At 31.8% G+C, this 6294-nt stretch overlaps 1 long non-coding RNA gene across 2 annotated transcripts; it reads right to left on the bottom strand.

Annotated features, from left to right (window-relative positions):
• Window positions 1-2750: 2750 nt before the first annotated feature.
• On the bottom strand, window positions 2751-6011 carry LOC148212323 (uncharacterized). 2 transcript variants are annotated; one of them, XR_015789833.1, is made up of 3 exons: window positions 5924-6011; window positions 4819-4881; window positions 2751-3347 (listed from the first exon to the last, which is right to left on the bottom strand). It is a non-coding gene; the product is annotated as an uncharacterized LOC148212323 (long non-coding RNA). The 2 variants fall into 2 exon arrangements; XR_015789832.1 differs by having other exon boundaries at window positions 2751-4881.
• Between the last annotated feature and the right edge of the window lie 283 nt (window positions 6012-6294).

Genomic DNA, 6294 nt, shown 5'->3' with positions numbered 1-6294 from the left:
TGTATGCATAGTGTCTAAGACAACCTGGATCGACAGAATGTGGGCATTATGTGATGCGATTCATGTGGGTCATAGTCAGCCAAAAGAGCACTTCGATCCCAGATGTAGTAAGTAATAATTTAGCCTGCATGAATATCAAAATATATGTATATATGCGAAATGTCTCAAACTTAATTAATTACTGATTCTATGATTACAGATGAAACTTGAACCAAATAAATATACAAAAGACGACATCAACATGTTGAGAATGGAGTGGACCGAGTTTGTTGGGTCCTACTTAACTTTTACATAAGATATGTGTAATTACCTTATTGGGTCGATCATGAACTCATGTTGCATATAATATATTTTTTGCTTGCACATTCTTTGAGTTCATGGTTGATGCATTGGTAGCAACACTTTTGTTAGGTATGTTTTTTGGACTGGTGGCTACCTTATACTTTCTTGGTCATTTTATCTCACACCTGACGAAGAGAAAAATTTTGGTGTGAGTTGTTAACTATATCCCTGTTTATTCATTTGAAGGTGTAGTACTTATAACCATTCGAGTAATCTGAATATTCAAATTTTCTGGTAGGACTATTTCGTCAGACATTACTTTGAAGTATCTGTTTTGTCATACAAGTAAATTCTTGGTTGGGTTCCTACTTCAACGCATATATGGTACTGCATTATTTAAAATTTTGTTTGAATGTTATTGTTTATGTAAAATTTTTTGAGAAAGTCCCTTTTCCTAAGTTGTTTATTATTGGTTTATATGACAGAAGCAAGTTTCGGACTGGAACGAGAAGTTGTAAAAGATTTTTATATTGTCGAACCGCGTCCAGGTGAGATGAAGCATGTTATGGTCGTTTCCATCAAAGTTCCATTATAACAAAGGTAAGCTAACTTGTTTTTCATCAATATTCATACTATAGCATTTGAATCTTAAATCTTTCTGAATCGAACTTGTTATATGCTGTAAGTATAGCTAATTTAGCACATTTATCAAATTATTGAGTAAGTTCACAAGGAAGACTGAATATTGATTATAGATACTGTCGTTATACAAGTAATGTACGTTTACAATCCTTCTGATATACTAGCTAGTTTGTGCTATATTGTTTAAGTATATTTTGCACTATGCTGCTGAAGGATATAGAAGAAGTGTTGGGTTCTTTTGTTATTGTACCTCTTATGTTCTGTTTGGAACTTTGTTTGGTCATTTTGTTGGTTATCGTATCATATTATTGTGTAAATACATAAGAGTTTTATGAATACTTAATATTGATACTTTCGTTATGGGATGATTTTACATTTACAAACCTTATGATTGTACTGATATTTTGTGCTATGTAATTTATGGATGTAGAAAAAGTGTAGGCATGTCCTTTATTTTAATCACGCTTCTTTTGTTGGAATCTTTGTTTGGTTGCGATGTTGGTTGTTTTATCAGATTATTGAGTAAGTTTACATGGAAGACTATGAAGGTTGATTATTTGTAGTGTTGTAGAAGATTAATGTACGTTTTCAATCATTGTGATACTTGTTTAAATTTTTAAATATTATGCGATATTACTAAATGATGTAGAAGAAGTGTACAAAGGTTGGTTTTTGTTTAATCAATTTTGTTGTGTTGGAATCTGTATTTTCAAGAATTACTATTGTGTTAGGCTCCTAGTGTGTTTATTTAAGAATGTTATTTGCAAATATCACGATCCTTTGTAATTTTTAATACATAGACACGTTCTTTTAGAAAGCGACTTTCTTCCCTTATCTAGCTTTCATTATTCATTTATCTGACTTGGGTATTGTTTTTTTCATTAGGTCTTTCACGACCTCAAAGAAGTCGACAATTAGAGTAGGAGATCTAATTGATGGATGAGCTTCCTTGTTGGGGTTGGTGTATTGGGAACATGTTTAATTTTATAATTCTGTAATTTCTGTTTGAGAATACTAATATATTAGATTCTTTGTTCATAATTAATATATTTCAACTTTGTTATCTAAATTAATCTATTTGCGTGTTCGATCGACAATTTGATTATATGATATTTCTATTACGCGACATCTGCAAGCTAAATCAAATACATTTTCGGTGATACTTTTTTTTATCGTCACAAAAGGAAATCATTCGTGACTTTTTTAAAACGTCACAAAAATGATTCTAAGATGCTTATTCAAAGTCATGAAATATTTTTTCGTAACGTTTTAAAACTGTCATGAAAGAATATCACGTGACCTTTCCTCGCTATTCAAGGTCTTTCCGTGACATTGTATGACCGTCACGAAATCAAATGTCGTCACGGTTAATCACTTACGGTGACTTTTTTAAACGTCACTAAAAGTCTTAATCGTGACATTCTTAAATCGTCACGAAATAATTTTCATGACGTTTAAAAACGTCGTTGAAGACTATTTTTTTCATGACGATTTTTAACTGTCACGTGTTCTAATTTTTGTGACGTTTAAAAAACGTCACGATAAACTGAATTTCTACTAGTGTAGCTACCTGCTTGAGTTCATCTTCTACTTGCCCAGCTTGTGCCGATTTTTTTATGTTCCACCTTATTTGAAATTCATGAGCCTGCTTCCACCACCTGGAATATATATACATATATTATTTCTTTATTTTTGTTCCTAACTCAAAGGACAATAACAATTATTTGTCAAGAATTATTTAGTCAAAATAGTGAGTATACAACGATTTTTATCAATTTACAACGCCGCACAGATTCAATATAATGAAATTATCAAAATGTACGAGAGATCAAAAAAGGATTTATAATGGTTCAGTCCGTTAAGACATGCATCCACTTGCAAGAATGATACCCTTGCAAGTCAATATTATTAAGGATGGAAACTAGTATAACTACATACAATATAATATTTGTAAGGGAATAATTCCAGAAGAAAAATAAAGAGAATTGAGAGATACAACTTTTCTCGTCTTCTTTCAAGTCGATCTCCGAATCCAACAAAGACGAAAACCAATCTCGATCAACATCACCATGGAACTTGAACACCCACACTTTTGGACAACATGGATAGCACCTCACGAATCTGCTACCGACCAAAAATCGACAACAGACTTTTCAAGCCTTAATGGACAACACACTTTTCAGGCATGCGGTCTACATGACTTCAAACCTGCAACCCAATATGCTATTTTGCAGAGCACATCTGCCAGTCCTTTACCGAACAACTTGATGCTGGTGCATCTTTGACAACGGCGACGGTGACAATGATGGCCAAAATCATCCGTAGCGATGAATGGAAGGTTTCCTCTCTTTCTCTCACACACACTTTCTCTCAAGATTTTTCTTTGTGGTGGCTAGTGTTTTTCTCTTCACTAGTGAAGACTCCTAGATAAAACACACAACAAAACAGTTAGGTAAAAGACATAATAAAACTAATTAGTAAATGGGTAAATGGGTAAAGTAAATAAGGGAGAAAAACGTGAGTTTTGGCTTACCTATATTTTTGGCTCCAGAACTAATTATCTAACATAATTAGTTAAAATAGTATCAAGAACATTAATCAAATTAATTTAAAAAAAATATAACAATACACCATTGAACATAAGAGGAATGCTAAATTAATAAATAAATTGAAAAGAACCTCATTTAAAACAATCTCCACCTTGATTTCTATTTATCAAGAAATGGAGCTTGCAATCGAAACAACCATCCTATTTCAATCACACCTTATCGAGCTGCAATATTCTTTCACAAATGTTGAAAGTTTTCTATATTTTAGTTAACATATCAGCAGTATTACATTAAGAAGCAACCTTCTTAACCTAAACTAAACATCATTTATGACATCTCTAACAATATGATAATGAACATCAATTTATTTAGTTCTTTCGTGCGAGAGCGATTTTTGGATAAGTGTAGTGCATGTTGACTATCATATAAAACAATTACAAAGACATTATCATTACAACATAATTCAGACACAGTACCCTTGAGCCATAAAGTTAACAGCTTCAGCAAGTGCAACATTCAGTTGTAGATAGTGCGACTATATAGACCGTAAACTAGATTTTTAGCTTATTGTATAATAAAAAAGCTTAAACACAAAATCAGTCAAAGACCTAGACTTATCAACATCAGCAACATAGTTAACATCAACATATCCATTAATTTTTATCCATACACCATTGCAACCAATTGTACTAGCTCCACCTTAAACAAGGCATGAATCAGTATGAAATGCAGGATATCTAACGATCTACATTATAGCATTCCAGTGTTTAGTAGGATTTGCAATAAATCTACTAACAACACTAAGTTGATATACAAGGTTAGGTCTAGTACAAATCATATCATACATTGAACTCCCAACAATAATACTAGCATGTGAAATATCATGCATTTCTTCTGTCTCTTTAGATGATTTGGGAGAATCATCAATAGGTAATTTGAAATGTTTTCCAAAAGGAGTATTTACCTTATTACTATCATGCATATTTACTCTTTTAACTAGCCTTTTAACGTACTAAGATTGAGATAAGTACAATTTATTTTCTTTTTGACCTAATTATGTCAATTCTTAATTATCTCCTAGTATTGCCTAAGTTTTTCATGTCAAACTCTTTATTTAAAAGACCTTTTAACTTGTTAACCTCATGCATGGACTTACAGGCAATTAACATGTCACCAACATAGATAAGTAAGTAGATAATATTAACATTAGAGACTTGTTTAAGTAACACAACTATCATGCTTGCTTCTACTAAAATTGATGGATAACGTTCTATGAATCAAATATTTTATATCATTGCCGCGGTGATTGTTTTAAGCCATGTAAAGATCCTGTAAAAAGAAATACCTTCTTCTCTTGTTTGAGAGCTTCAAATCCTGGAGGTTGGTCTATGTAAATGGTCTCCTCAAGCTCACCATGCAATAAAGTTTTCTTAACATCCATGTACTCCAACTCAAAATCAAGTGATAAACAAATGCAAGTAATATTCTAATAGAAATGCGTATTATAACAGGGGAAAAAAACTTCATCATAATCTACACCCTCCCTTTGAGTAACCCCTTTTGCAACTAACCTAGCCTTGTAACAAGCCTTGTTAATTTCTAAAGGATTCTCTTAACCTTATAAAGCCACTTGTAACCTACTAGTTTAGCATCTATGGGCTTATTAACAAGAACCTCAGTTTGATTCTTTATGAGAGAATGGTAAGGGTTGTCGAGGCCCTCCAAAATAATTATTGATTTTACTAAATTTAACTTGTAGAAGTAGTAAGACCAGGTCAAATCCCAAGGGAACCAATGAATTAATTTCTCAAAGTTAAAAAATGGGGGTTTTGTAATTAAGTTTTGAAATTTAAAAAGATAAACTAGAAGGAAAATGAAAGTTAATCTTACCAAGCTTCCAATCCAAAGGTGTGATTTTCATCCAATTGTAATCTTGATCATCGGCTTTATATAAAAAAAATTGATTTCTTGATTCAAGAACTTAGTCTACTTACTCGGAACAGCCGTGGTAAGTTTTAATTCTCCTAATTTAATTAATCTAGACCAAGCATCAAAATTAAATATTATTAATTAATCAACTGAGCACCATGGCGTTCCATATTAATCAAAGAATAGAATTAAGGATGATGAGAATGACTAAACCAAAATCAATTAATTTGAGATAGCTGCAAGTTAATTAATTTTGTCCCTTTGTTTCCCTAGTGTTTATTATGCAAGCTATGTAAACATGGAAAAGCCATAAATACACACACATAAGCCAGCCCTTTGCTACTCATTTCAATCATTCATGACAATTACGGATCACAAACTCATGGATAGCAGTAGAACAATTAATATAAATTAAGGCGTCAATTTAATTAATATAAATTGTTCATAAATAATAAGAACAAAAAACAAAGAATACTTGAAAAAGAAGAAATCTCTATCTAACTTGAGCCTCCCAAACTTACAATTGGACTTGAATCACCCTTGAGTTGGAAGAATTAAAGCCTAGCCACTCATGGTAGAGGGAGAGAACTGAATTTCGGAGAAGAGAGCTTTTCGTTGGAACTTGAATGATGGATCTCCCAATAAGGTTTCTCTATTTATAGAGATTAACTTTATCCTCTTTTAAAGAAGAATTATCTCTAATAAAGAATTTCTAACTAATTGGGAAATATCATTTTTAAGAAAACAAATTAAATAAAAGAGTTCCTAATCAATTGAGGTTTATGTTTCCTACTTTGATTATATCTCTTTATTTACAAAATATCTTAAAAATTCATAATTCTCAAATTAAAGCTTCCCGCCATAATAATTGTGTCTGTATTTATTCGTTGAA

Source organism: Momordica charantia (genome assembly GCF_013281855.1).
Source record: "Momordica charantia cultivar OHB3-1 chromosome 3 unlocalized genomic scaffold, Mcharantia_2.0 BLBB01000003.1, whole genome shotgun sequence".
In the NCBI taxonomy this organism is placed as follows: domain Eukaryota; kingdom Viridiplantae; phylum Streptophyta; class Magnoliopsida; order Cucurbitales; family Cucurbitaceae; genus Momordica; species Momordica charantia.
This window is presented reverse-complemented; position numbering and strand designations above follow the sequence as displayed.